This window comes from Homarus americanus, unplaced genomic scaffold (genome assembly GCF_018991925.1).
Source record: "Homarus americanus isolate GMGI-L3 unplaced genomic scaffold, GMGI_Hamer_2.0 scaffold15667, whole genome shotgun sequence".
Classification (NCBI taxonomy): domain Eukaryota; kingdom Metazoa; phylum Arthropoda; class Malacostraca; order Decapoda; family Nephropidae; genus Homarus; species Homarus americanus.
In genome coordinates this window covers 3,045,683-3,059,423 of record NW_024726107.1, presented here as the reverse complement: position 1 = coordinate 3,059,423, position 13,741 = coordinate 3,045,683, and positions in this window count along the sequence as shown.

The following is a 13,741-nucleotide window of genomic DNA, read 5'->3' as shown; positions in this document are numbered from 1 at the left end:
CATTAGTGACATGTCGCTTCATAAGTGACATGTCACTTAATTAGTGATATGTACATTCATTACTGACATGTACAAGTATGGTTTGGAGTGTCAAGTCCCTTCAGTAATGAGGTGTTCCTTCAGTATTGAGGTGTTCCTTTTTTTTTTTATTGGGCACCCCCTACATCCTTGTGTAAGGTGAAGCGCAGAAGCGTTTACAGCACCCAACAGGGAAGTATGCTAAGTTCATGCTTGCCTTTATATCTCATGAGTTAATGGCGTAGAAGCCTGAAGAGTCAGTGGTGTATGTCGTCAAGTTATTGGAAGCTCCAACAACTTGTCCCTGAATAAGACTTCGCAACTTTCGATTTACACCAGGTACCTACTTTACTGCTAAGTGAACAGGGACTAATGGGGGTTAGGAAGTAAGTCCAAACAACTTCCACCGGCCCGGGAAACGAACCCGTGACATCTCGCTTGCGAGGCAAGAATGGTACCGCTTCTACCACCGGTCCCCCTAGAAGTGTTCCTTCAGTGATGAGGTGTTCCTTCGTTAATGAGGTGTTCCTTTAGTAATGATATGCTCCTTCAGTAATGAGGTGTTCCTTTAGGAATGAAAATGCTCCTTCAGTAATGAGGTGTTCCTTCAGGAATGAAATGTTCCTTCAGTAATGAGGTGTTCCTTAAGTAATGAGATGTGCTATAAGTAGCGAGCATAATAAATAAAAACAATTGATAGGTAGTGATGACGGCAACAATGTCATCACTCACAGAACCAACAAGTTCCGTTTCTGCAATAATTACAGTGAAGGCGCCACACACTCTGCCTGCAGGGGTGTTTATTGCGTCCTTCGCCACACCAACATTCTTACGTGTTAAGAACACAAGAATGTGGTAACTTACACATTTTCTCTCTTAACTCAATGTTATGTGCTGGTAGCACACACACGCTGTACACACTGCACCATAACGTCTTGTTCTTTGGTATTAGTGATGGTTTTACGACTTTTCCTTTTCCATTCCGACATAAATTGATTACAGCACTTTCTGAATTTACACAGATGGCTTATAACGTTCATATATATGTAGTATATATGTATGTATGTATGTATGTATGTATGTATGTATGTATGTGCATGTATGTGTGTGTGTGTATGTACGTGTGTGCACGCTACACTGGGTGGTGAAATGCGCCGAATGTTGCAGCAATATGTTACTGTTAAGGTGCAAGCACTGCTTGCTCCCTCTCGCTTTCAGCTACCACCGCTGGCTAGCCCTCGTGGCGAACAGGGAAAAACTTACATAAGTCTTCCCCTACCAGTACACAGCCTCCTCACCATCAAGACTACTGCTGTACCTCCTCGTGGCAACACACGGTAACTGGGTGCCTCGTGGGCCCAGGCTAGATCAGCAGGGGATCTCGCAGTAGCAGTGGGCCCCAGAGGGATGGAGCATAAACTCACTGGCATGTGGACACGTCCTGGCGCCTCTACCAACCACCACCCTGCTGCCTAGCGGATTAACCTTGGCAGGTATAAGGCTATAGGAGTAAACCCCATAAGATAAATCTGCGGTGGAGCCCTGCATCAGGCAGACATGCTTACAGAACTCCACAAAGAGACTCCAACGGCGGTGTAGGAGAAAGAGGTGACCACCATGGAAACCCAACGACTACGCCAGCGGACGAAGGCAATGCTTGATGGACAGGCTACCAAGGCGAAACCCAACAAACTGGGCTATCTGCAGGCCATTGCAACTCTCTCTCTCCCCAGTCGTTGTAACACTTGCACCACTGGATCAGGAACAGGAAGAACCAATATCTGTGGTTGCAGCCTGCGCTCCAGCCTCACTACATAAATCAACTCATGAGCAGCCATCACCCAGCTCACCATATCACTCATCATCATCATCAAACCCCTTATACCCCCAAAAGTCCTATGGCGACGGACGAGTGGCGACGGGGACAGGCAAAGATGACTGACAGGAGTCTCTAGTCACAACTCTGCACATGGGCGGCACAGATAAGATGGTCGTTTATGCACTGGGATCTAGGCAGCAGTGCAATCCGGTCTTGTCTGTGTGGCTGAAAAGTCCTTACGAGGAGCCAATCTGCTCACCCCACACGGGGAGGGGGCTAGAAAAGGTACCCTAAACATAGCCTGCCTAAAACTCAACCTGACTGGGTAACCGCACCCAGTAAGGTCATCCTTATGCGGTCAAAAACACAATCAAAATCACGGGGAGCTGGTGGGTAGAGCGGTACCGTTCTTGCCTCGCAAGCGAGATGTCACAGGTTCGATTCCCGGGCCGGTGGAAAGTTGTTGAGACACACTTCCCAGCCTCCCTTGGTCCCTATTCACCTAGCAGCAAAGTAGATACCTGCTGTAAATCGAAAGTTGCGAATTCGTATTCAGGGAAAGTTGTTGGAGCTTCCAATAACTTGCTTTGTCATAAACCATTGACTCTTCAGGCTTCTACGCCCTTGACTCTTCAGGCTTCTACGCCCTTAACTCATGAGACATAAAGGCAAGCATGAACTTAGCATACTTCCCTGTTGGGCGCTGTAAACGCTTCTGCGCTTCACCTTACACAAGGATGTAGGTGGGTGCCCAATGAAAAAAAAAAATCTAAATCACAGATCCAAACGAAAACAAACCGTACAACCTCTTATGGTCGCCTCATGGAATGTCAAGACCCTTCTGGATACTGACAGAAATGCACATCCTGAAAGAAGAACTCACAGGGACAACTCACAGAATGGGGGTCTGGCTACACCTTCTTCTGGAAGGGTAAGCCTGTTACGGAGAGAAACGGCATTTATAGAGTTGGCTTTGCCATCCGCCAACACATCCTAAACAGGCTAACTGAAATGCCTATTGGGATCAACGAGCGCCTCATGACGCTTCGAGTCCCATTGAATCACTCACGTCATGCCTTCTTCATCAGTGCATATGCCCCAACACTGGATGCAGAGAATGACATCAAGGAGACCTTTTATGCCTACCTTGACAGAGTGTTAACTTCTATCCCCAGAGAAGCAATTTTGTGCTCTTTGGCGACTTCAATGCCATAGCTAGCAGAGATGCTAACATTTGGCAGAGAACCATAGGGAGAAATGGACGAGGCAAGTGTATTCCCAACGGCCTACTCCTTCTCAGCAAGTGTGCTGTTCATAACCTCATTATCACCAATACTTTGTTTAGGCAGGCTGACAAGTTTAAGGGATTGTAGCTGCCGTGGCATCTTTTTTTTTTTTTCGGGGGAGGGTGGGGCACCCCTCTACATCCTTGTGTAAGGTGAAGCGCAAAAGCGTTTATAGCGCCCAACAGGGAAGCCTGCTAAGTTCATGCTTGCCTTTATGTCTCATGAGTTAAGGGCGTAGAAGCCTGAAGAGTCAATGGCTTATGTCTAAGCAAGTTATTGGAAGTTCCAACAACTTGTCCCTGAATTCGAATTCACAACTTTCGATTTACAGCAGGTACCTACTTTGCTGCTAGGTGAACAGGGACCAAGGGAGGTTGGGAAGTGTGTCCGAACAACTTTCCACCTCGAACCCTTGACATCTCGTTTGCGAGGCAAGAGCAGTACTGCTCAACCCACCGGCGCCCCTGCATCTCATTGACTACATCATTGTCAGAGAAAGAGATCGCCGAGATGTCCTCATCACCCGTGCCATGCGTGGCTCAGACCACTGTGACACTGATCATCGAACTTGTCAGATCCAAACTCTCACTTCACGTTGCCCCAAAACAACGAAGGCAGCAAGCCTTCAGAAGAGGTTTTAATACTAAACGTCTGGAGGATCCAGCGGTAGCACATGCTTTTAGAAAGCAGCTCGAACATGGGCTTATAAACAACCCAACAGCAAACAACGTGAATCCCAGTGCCGAATGGAATACTCTTAATACTGTTATGACAAAGACCTGCAGAGAGACCCTCGGCCAGACCAAAAGAATATATCAGGACTGGTTTGATGATAATCACCCGACAATCAAAGTACTCATCGATGATAAACGTTCTGCTTTTACTGACTGGCAGAACTACCCTCAGTCTCGGACCAAAGCTGATACCTTCCTCATGAAGAAAGCGGCAGCCCAGCGGGAACTTCTCAATCTAAAGAAAGACTGGCTTAAATTATACCATATGAAGCACAAAAACTTGTAGATCAGCACACGATGCGTAAAGTTTTCATTTCCATTAAAACATTTTATGGCCCAGTCACTCGTGGTGCAGCCCCCCTTCGCTCGTCTGACGGTAACCACATAATTAAAGACGACAAAGGCCTCCTTCAGCGCTGTAAGGAGCACTACGAAACACAGCTGTAGATGTCTTGACTACCCAGCATGTCCCTCAGCATCCAGAACTGACCCACCTCAGCTATCCTCCATCTCTGGATGATGTAGCTACCGCCATCGAACAGATGATAAATGATAAAGCCTCAGAGCCTGATAGAATCCCAGCTGAGGTGTATAAATCAGGGGGACCTCTGCTTACCAGCCGTCTCCACTCTCTCCGGGAGAATATATGGGAAAAGGAGGAAATCCCCCAAGCTCTTAAAGACGCCTCCATTGTCAATATTTATAAGAACAAGGGAGAATTGTCAGACTGTGGCAACTACTAGGGATCTCGCTGCTCTCCGTAGCTGGCAAGATTATCGACCGAGTCCTCCTAAACAGATTTCTTCCTGAGGCAGAAAATTTCCTTCCAGAATCTCAGTGAGATATTAGACCATCACTTGGCACCACTGACATGATCTTTGCTGCTTGCCAGATATAGGGAAAATGCAGAGAACAGCGTCGTCACCTGTACATGGTTTTCATCGACACAATCAAGGCCTTCGACTAGATTAACAGGGAAGCCCTCTGGTGGACCCTCAGCCGTTTTGGCTGCCCAGCAAAATTCATTGCCATTGTGATGCAACTCCACGATGGCATTAACGGCAGTGTCCTGCACAACGGCACCCAGTCAGAGTACTTCCCCATCCAAACAGGGGTTAAACATGGGTGTGTACTGGCACCAACTCTCTTTTCCATCTTCTTGGCTGCCTTTCTCACTCGTGCCAGTACCAATTTAGCCAGCAGGGTGAACATCGAGTACCGGGTGAAGGAGGGTCTTTTCAACATAAGACGACTGCAGGCAAGAACAAATGTGTCGGCAGCTTCCATCACTGAACTTTAGTATGCAGACGACCTCACCCTTGTTGCTCACACTGAACACTACCTACAGGAGATCCTGAACACCTTTGCTGATGCGTATTCACACTTAGTCCTTGAGGTGAATGTACGTAAGACTCAGATTCTCTTTCAACCCACCACTGGTTCAGATGCACTTCCACCTTCCATTCAGCTTAATGGTACTACCTTCTCTAATGTTGACCACTTTCGGTATCTCGGCTCCCACCTGTCCACCACCGTGGATATCGATGAAGAGATTCATCATCGGATCAGATATGCATCTCAACCCTTGGGCGGACTCCGAAATCGTCTCTTCAGCTGTAGGGAGCTGAAAATATCCACAAAGCTGCACGTATATCGAGCAATGGTCCTGCCCACACCTACTATATGGCAGTGAGACATGGGTCACATACAGGAGGCACCTTAAGACACTTGAAAACTTTCACCAACGTAGTCTACGTTCCATTTTCCGAATTCGCTGGGAAGACAAGAGAACAAATGACAGTATTCTTGCTGACACCAACTGTAGGAGCATCGAGGCTACCATTATCCATGAACAACTACGTTGGACTGCCCATGTTACCCGCATGGACGACAGTAGACAGCAAAATCAGCTAGTTTACAGTCACCAAACGAATAGTAAACGTAACGCCGGTGGGCAACTGAAAAGGTATAAGGATAGTCTTAAGACAAACCTAAAAAGGTGCCAAATCGACCCCCTCACCTGGGAGTCGATCACTAAACATCGTAACGCTTGGAGAAGTATCCACACGAGAAGGTGTCATTACTTTCGAGTTAGCCCGACTTCAAACCGAGGCAGACAAGCGCCATCGTCGGAAAGAAGCTGCCACCTACAGTAGATGGAGCCCTCCACATGTGCAACGAATATGGATGACGCTGCGGGTCCCGTATCAGCCTCCTTAGTCACCTCAAAACTCACCAACCTAGGTGACATCCCTAATAACCCATATCATTGTATTATAGCTGGATGATCGTCATACTTGATTCCGAGTGACAGCACAGTAGTAGTAGTAGTACTGTGTGATGCCAGATGGTGACATCGACGATTGAGGTTAAATGGAAATTAAATTGTGTATAGTAATATTTACTCTGCTTCATTTAAAACGTCGTTTGCCATATTAAAGTAGCCAAATTATTCCTAAATTAGGATAGATTAGATTATGTATTAAGCTGTTCAGTTATATGTATTTTAATTGTGTATATGATAGTCTATGGATTGTCAGAAGTTTCCCAAAAGGCAAAAAATACATATCAAATCTAACCTTACCTAACCTAACCTAACCCAACCTAACCTAACCTAACCTGTCTGTTGTTGAATGCTGGTAATTAATGCTTTCTGTTGTTAAATTCTGATAGTTATTGCTGCCTGTTACTATATGAGGCTAATTAATGCTGTTGTTATTCTATGTTTGTCTTTTATACCCCCAAAATGTTCCACACTACGGAGGGTGTACGCAAAGACTTGTTATCTTGAAAATAGGTTCTTATTCACGTACGGGAGATATACAGAGGAACTAATAGACAGCGGGCTTCCACACCATAAGGACTAGCGATCTCAACTCTCTGTATCACTCGGCGGTGGCATGTACAGATGCCAGCATTCACAAGCTGAATACATAATATGTAAATATGATAATTCACATACATAACATGGTGCATAATAAATGGAAATATTACATAGGATTAATACATGTTCTGTAATACTTTACTATACATAATTAATAGAGTAATATAAGAATACACAGCTTAAGGTACTACTTCGTGTCCATATTATACAGTTATATTAAGGTTACTAATGTTGTTCACTGTTAGGTAGGTGGCACAGGCTGGTTCGAAGTGATCAGGCTTCAGCTACTTGGTGCGGGGTGGGGCCACAAAATAGAGGATGGAGTTAATTGGTACAAGGTGATACAGGGTCGTACAAGGTGGTGCTACGTAGTACAAGGTGGTGCTACGAAGTACAAGGTGGTGCTACATGCTGCAGGGTGGTGCTACGTAGTACAAGGTGGTGTTACGTGTGCAGGGTGGCACTACGTGGTACAGAGTGGTGCTACGAAGTACAAGGTGGTGCTACGTGGTGCAGGGGGTGCTGGTACTACGTGGTGCAGGGTGGTGCTAAGTGGTACAGGGTGGTGCTGCGTAGTACAGGGTGGTGCTACGAAGTACAAGGTGGTGCTACAAAGTACAAGAAGGTGCTACGTGGTGCAGGGTGGTGCTACTTAGTATAGGATGTTGCTATGTTGCACAGTGTGGTGATAAAAGGTACAGGGTGGTGCTAAGAGGTACAGGGAAGTACTGCATAGTACAGGGAGGTGCTGCGTGGTGCAGGGTGGTACTACGTGCTATGGGGTGGTGCTACTTACTACAGGATGGTGATACTTAGTATAGGGTGGTACTGCTGCGAAGTACAAGGTGGTGCTACGTGGTACAGGGTGGTGCTTAAAGGTTCAGGTTAGTGCTACGAGGTACAGGGTGACGCTAAGAGGTACAGGGAAATGCTGCGTAGTAGAGGATGGTGCTAAGTGGTACAGGGTGGTAGTAAGAGGTACAGGGCGGTGCTACGAGGTACAGGGTGGTGCTAATAGGTACAGGGTGATGCTGCGTGGTACAGGGTAGTGTTACGTGGTTCAGGGTTGATGCTACGTAGTACAGAGTTGTTCTACGTGGTACACAGGAGTGATGTGGCATGTTGTTTTAAGAAACTCTTCTGTTCTAGCAGGGTACCGTGCCATAATTTAGAAACCGATGTCGAGTCCACAAGTTTTAATTAAAGGTAAACTTTTGGCTGACTCGTCCCACGTTTAGAAACACAAAATGTTCTCCCGTTTTTGCCATCACTCTGGTATAATTAAAACAGCAAACCAACAAAGGCTTTTTTCATGAGTGAGTCAGACAACGCCCGGTTACTGGTATTTATCAGGCTGGTGCTGTCATTGGGATTAACATAATTTTCCCATTGAGATTACAAAATGTTATACTGTAATATCAATCCTGGACAGCTGATGAGGGCAGCTGTTTGCAAGAGCACCTTGTATGGTCATGTGGGTAGTTGTGTGGGTAGGTCGGTGATGGTGGTGTGTGACGTGAGTAGGTTGGTGGTGGTGGTGTGTGACGTGAGTAGGTCGGTGGTGCGTAATGTGAGTAGGTCGGTGGTGGTGGTGTATGGCGTGAGTAGGTTGGTGGTGGTGGTGTGTGACGTGGGTGAGTCGATGGTAGTGGTGTGTGGTGTGGGTGGGTTAGTGGTAGTGGTGTGTGACGGGGGTGACCCACCCACGTCACACCACATGGGTGGGTCGGTGGTGATAGTGGTGTGTGCCGTGGGCGGGTCGGTGGTAGTGGTGTGTGCCGTTGGTGGGTCGGTGGTAGTGGTGTGTGACGTGGGTGGGTCGGTGGTAGTAGTGTGTGACGTGGATAGGTTACGGTAGGAATGTGTCACGTGGGTCATCCACCCACGTCACACACAACGTGGGTGGGTCAGTGGTGGTAGTGTGGTGTGGTGTGGGTGGGTTAGTGGTAGTAGTGTGTGGTGTGGGTGGGTGGTAGTGGTGTGGTGTGGGCTGGTGGTGGTGGTGTATGACGTGGGCGGGTTGGTGGTGGTGGTGTATGACTTGGGCGGGTCGGTGGTGGTGGTGGTGTATGACGTAGGTGGGTCGGTGGTGGTGGTGTGGCGTGGGCGGGTCGGTGGTGGTGTATGACGGGCGGGTCGGTGGTGGTGGTCGTGGTGTATGACGTGGGCGGGTCGGTGGTGGTTGTGTGTATGACGTGGGTGGGTCGGTGGTGGCGGAGTGTGATGTGGGTGGGTCGGTGGTGGTGTGTATGACGTGGGTAGGTCGGTGGTGGTGGTGGTGTGGCGACGTTGGTGGTTCGTGGCTGGTGGTGTGTGACGTGGGTGGGTCGTGGCTGGTGGTATGCGACGTGAGTTGGTTGTGGAAGGTTGTTTGTGACGTGGGTGGGCTGTGGCTGGTGGTGTGTGACGAGGGTGGGCCGTGGTTGGTGGTGTGTGACGTGGGTTGGTTGTGGAAGGTTGTGTGTGTGTCATGAGAATGTCGTTGGTTGTGGTGTGTGGCGAGAGAGGTTCATTGATCGTTGTGTTTGTCGTGGGAGGGTTGTCGATTGCGGTGTTTGGTGTGGGACGGTCATTGGTCGTGGTGTGTGGTGTGGGTGGGTCGTTACTCGCGGTATGTGGTGTATGAGGGACGCTGGTCGTGGATTGTAGTGTACTGTATGAGGTACATTGGTCATGGTTTGTGGTGTGAGATTGTCGCCGATTATGATGTGCAGCGTGGGAGGGTCGTTTAACGAAATGTGTGAAATGAGAGGGTCGTGGTGTGTGAGGTGGGATTGTCGTTTGTCGTAGTGTGTAGTGAGGAAGGGTCGTTGGTTGTGGTGTGTGGCTTTGCCGGGTCGTGGGTCATTAGGCAGCAGGGGCTCGCCAGTGTGCATCTGGGCACTTTGGCCAGACGCTGGGTCTTAAAGTTGAGATCCTTGGCAGGACACCACGCTTCCTGCCGGGGACGTCCGCCAAACACGGTCAAGGTTAAGTGTCTCCTGCTTGTGCCTGGTTCTGGTAGGTCATGGTCTTACCCATAGCTCATGATTTAGTTTTAGTTCCTGTTGCTACTTGTGACGTGACATGTTACGACTGGTGAATCGCGTTTTTTACTTGTGACTCATGCTGTTACTTGTGACTCATGTTGTTCCTCGTGACTCATGTCCTTACTAGTGACTCATGTTGTTTATAGTGATTCATTTTCTTACTGGTGGGTGATGTAGTTACTAATGGTTCATGTTGTTACTGGTGGGTGATGATTTTTATGATGGTGATGGTTGGTTATGATAATGATGATTAGTTATGATGGCGATGATTGGTTATGTTGGTGATGGTTTTTATGATGTTGATGGTTGGTTATGATGGTGATGATTGGTTATGATGGCGAAGATTGGTTATGTTGGTGATGGTTTGTTACGCTGGTGATGATTGGTTATGTTGGTGATGGTTGGTTATGATGATGATGAATGGCTATGATGTTGATAATTGGTTATAATGGTGATGACTGGTTATGATGTTGATGATTGGTTATGATGGTGATGATTGGTTATGATGTTGATGATTGGTTATGATGTTGATGATTGGTTATGTTGGTGATTGTTGGTTATGCTGGTGATGATTGGTTATGATGGTGATGATTGGTTCTGATGGTGATGATTGGTTCTGATGGTGATGATTGGTTATGATGGTGATGATTGGTTCTGATGGTGATGATTGGTTATGATGGTGATGAATGGTTATGATGGTGATGATTGGTTATGACGGCAATTATTGGTTATGATCGTGATGATTGGTTATGATGTTGATAATTGGTTATGATGGTGATGATTGGTTCTCATGGTGATGATTGGTTATGATGGTGATGATTGGTTCTGATGGTGATGATTGGTTATGATGGTGATGAATGGTTATGATGGTGATGATTGGTTATGACGGCAATTATTGGTTATGATCGTGATGATTGGTTATGATGTTGATAATTGGTTATGATGGTGATGATTGGTTCTCATGGTGATGATTGGTTATGATGGTGATGATTGGTTCTGATGGTGATGATTGGTTATGATGGTGATGAATGGTTATGATGGTGATGATTGGTTATGATGGCGATTATTGGTTATGATCGTGATGATTGGTTACGATGTTGATGATTGGTTATGTTGGTGATGATTGGTTCTGATGGTGATGATTGGGCATGTTGGTGATGATTAGTTCTGATGGTGATGATTGGTTATGATGGTTATGATTGGTTATGATGGTGATGATTGGTTCTGATGGTCATGATTGGTTATGATGGTGATGATTGGTTCTGATGGTGATGATTGGTTATGATGGTGATGAATGGCTATGATGGTGATGATTGGTTATGATGGTGATGAATGGTTATGATGGTGATGATTGGTTATGATGGCAATTATTGGTTATAATAGTGATGATTGGTTATGATGTTGATGATTGGTTATGTTGGTGATGATTGGTTCTGATGGTGATGATTGGTTATGCTGGTGATGATTGGCTCTGATGGTGATGATTGGTTATGATGGTGATGATTGGTTATGAAGGTGATGAATGGTTATGATGGCGATGATTGGTTATGATGTTGATGAATGGTTATGATGGTGATGATTGGTTATGTTGGTTATCGTTGGTTATGCTGGTGATGGTTGGTTATGATGTTATAGTTTTGTCTTCACAGGTACTGTAAGTTTTCATGTTAAATGATAAACAGAACAACTTTCCTAATTTGATTAATATGTCGAAAAATAACATTTAAAGTCTCATGATGTATCAGTCAGTCAAATAACCACGAGTTTTGTTTTAAGTGAAGAGTTCATATCCTATTTGACAGAATCGGCGGCCGAGTGGGTAGATCGGTCTTGCATATAGGAACATAAGAACATAAGAATGGAGGAAACTGCAGCGGGCCTATTGGCCCATACTGGGCAGTCCCGCTTACACCCAACCCCTATTGCTCATATGAGCATCCAACCTATGTTTGAAGCAATTCAGCGTATTCGAGTTAATGATGATATTTGGTAACTTGTTTCATTCATCCACTACTCTGTTTCCAAACCAGTGTTTACCCATTTCACGCCTAAATCTAAATTTGTCTAATTTAAAACCATTGTTACGAGTTCGCTCCTGGTTGGATAGTTTGAGTACCTTTGTAATGTCCCCTTTATTTAGCCCTGCCTTCCACTTATACACCTCTATCAGGTCGCCCCTCGCTCTACGTCTCTCAAGGGAGTGCAAATTAAGATGCTTTAACCTGTCTCTATACTCAATGTTCCTAATGCCCGGGATTAGTCTTGTCATTCTCCTCTGAATTCTTTCCAAGGATTCTATATCCATTCTGTAATACGGTGACCAGAACTGAACTGTGTAATCCAGGTGTGGTCTCACAAGAGCAAGATACAGTTTTAGGATGACCTCGCTAGTCTTGTAACTAACACTCCTTTGTATGAACCCAAGTACTTTATTAGCCTTGTTACGAGCAAAAACACATTGTTTACTTGGCTTAAGGTTTCTACTTATCATTACTCCTAAATCTCTCTCGCAGTCGGATTTCTCTATGGCATCGTTGTTCATCTGGTATCGGGTTTCCCTGTTTACATCTCCTATACTGAGTACTTTACATTTGTCGACGTTGAATTTCATCTGCCATTTTTCAGACCATTCGAAAAATTTGTTTAGATCTTCCTGTAGTTTTGCCGAGTCCTCGTCAGATTTGATAACACGTCCTATTTTAGTGTCATCAGCAAATTTTCTTATATTGCTGTCAATGCCGATATCTATGTCGTTTATGTATATAATAAATAATAATGGTCCAAGTACTGAGCCTTGGGGAACTCCACTTGTGACGTTGCTCCAATGGGACTTAGTGCCGTTAATGCTCACTCTCTGTTTCCTGTCCTGTAACCACGCCCTAATCCATTTAAGGATATCACCTTTGATGCCATGAGCTTCTACCTTTCTAATTAGTCTTTCGTGGGGAACTCTGTCGAAGGCTTTGCTAAAGTCGAGATATACCACATCATAATTGTGCCCCTTGTCCACCGATTCGAAAACTGATGAAAAGAATGTTAATAGATTAGTTAGGCATGAACGTCCGCTTGTGAAGCCATGCTGGGAATCATTGATCAATCGGTGCTTCTCCAGGTGATTTCGAATAGAGTTTGAAATGATTGCTTCCAGTAATTTGCCTACTATTGATGTTAGACTGATTGGGCGGTAGTTAGAGGATAGTGATCTATCCCCCTTCTTGAAAATCGGTATTACATTCGCTATCCTCCAGGATTCTGGTACTACACCTGTTTTTAATGACATGTTAAACAACTTTGCTAAGGGCATACTAAGCTCTTCCTTACATTACTTAAATACTCTGGCAAATATCTCATCGGGACCAGGTGACTTATTAGGCTTTAGTTTGTCTATTTGCTTACTAACATCGTTACTAGTCACTACTATCTCACTGAATTTGTTTTCTTCATTATCTCTGAATAGAGTCGGTGCCTCGGGTATTATGTTTAAATTTTCGGTGGTGAAAACTGTTGAAAAATATTTATTCAAATTATTGCTCATTTCTCCGTCGTTATCAGTGAGCTCGCCGAAGTCTGACCGTATTGGTCCAATCTTTTCTCGTGTTTTAGTTTGATACATTTGGTAGAATCCTTTGGGGTATGTCTTCGCCTCTCTTGCTATCCTTACCTCATTATTCCTCTTTGCTTTCCTTATCTCGGTTTTAACCCTACTCGCCAATACCCTATAATAGTCCCGGAGGTGAATTTCGCCACGATTTATCCTTCTACCTATACCCTTCCTTTGGCCAATGATGTTCTTTAAATAATTATTTATCCATTTACAGGGTCATTGTTGTCTGATCTGATTTTGTATGGTATGTTCTCTGCCTTTTGTGCATTCATCTTTCCACTTTTAGGTGTCGTGGATCTCAACAATCTCCAGATCTCGTTATCAGGTAGAGTGTCATCTGTCAGGATTCACAACCAAGTGCTTCCCT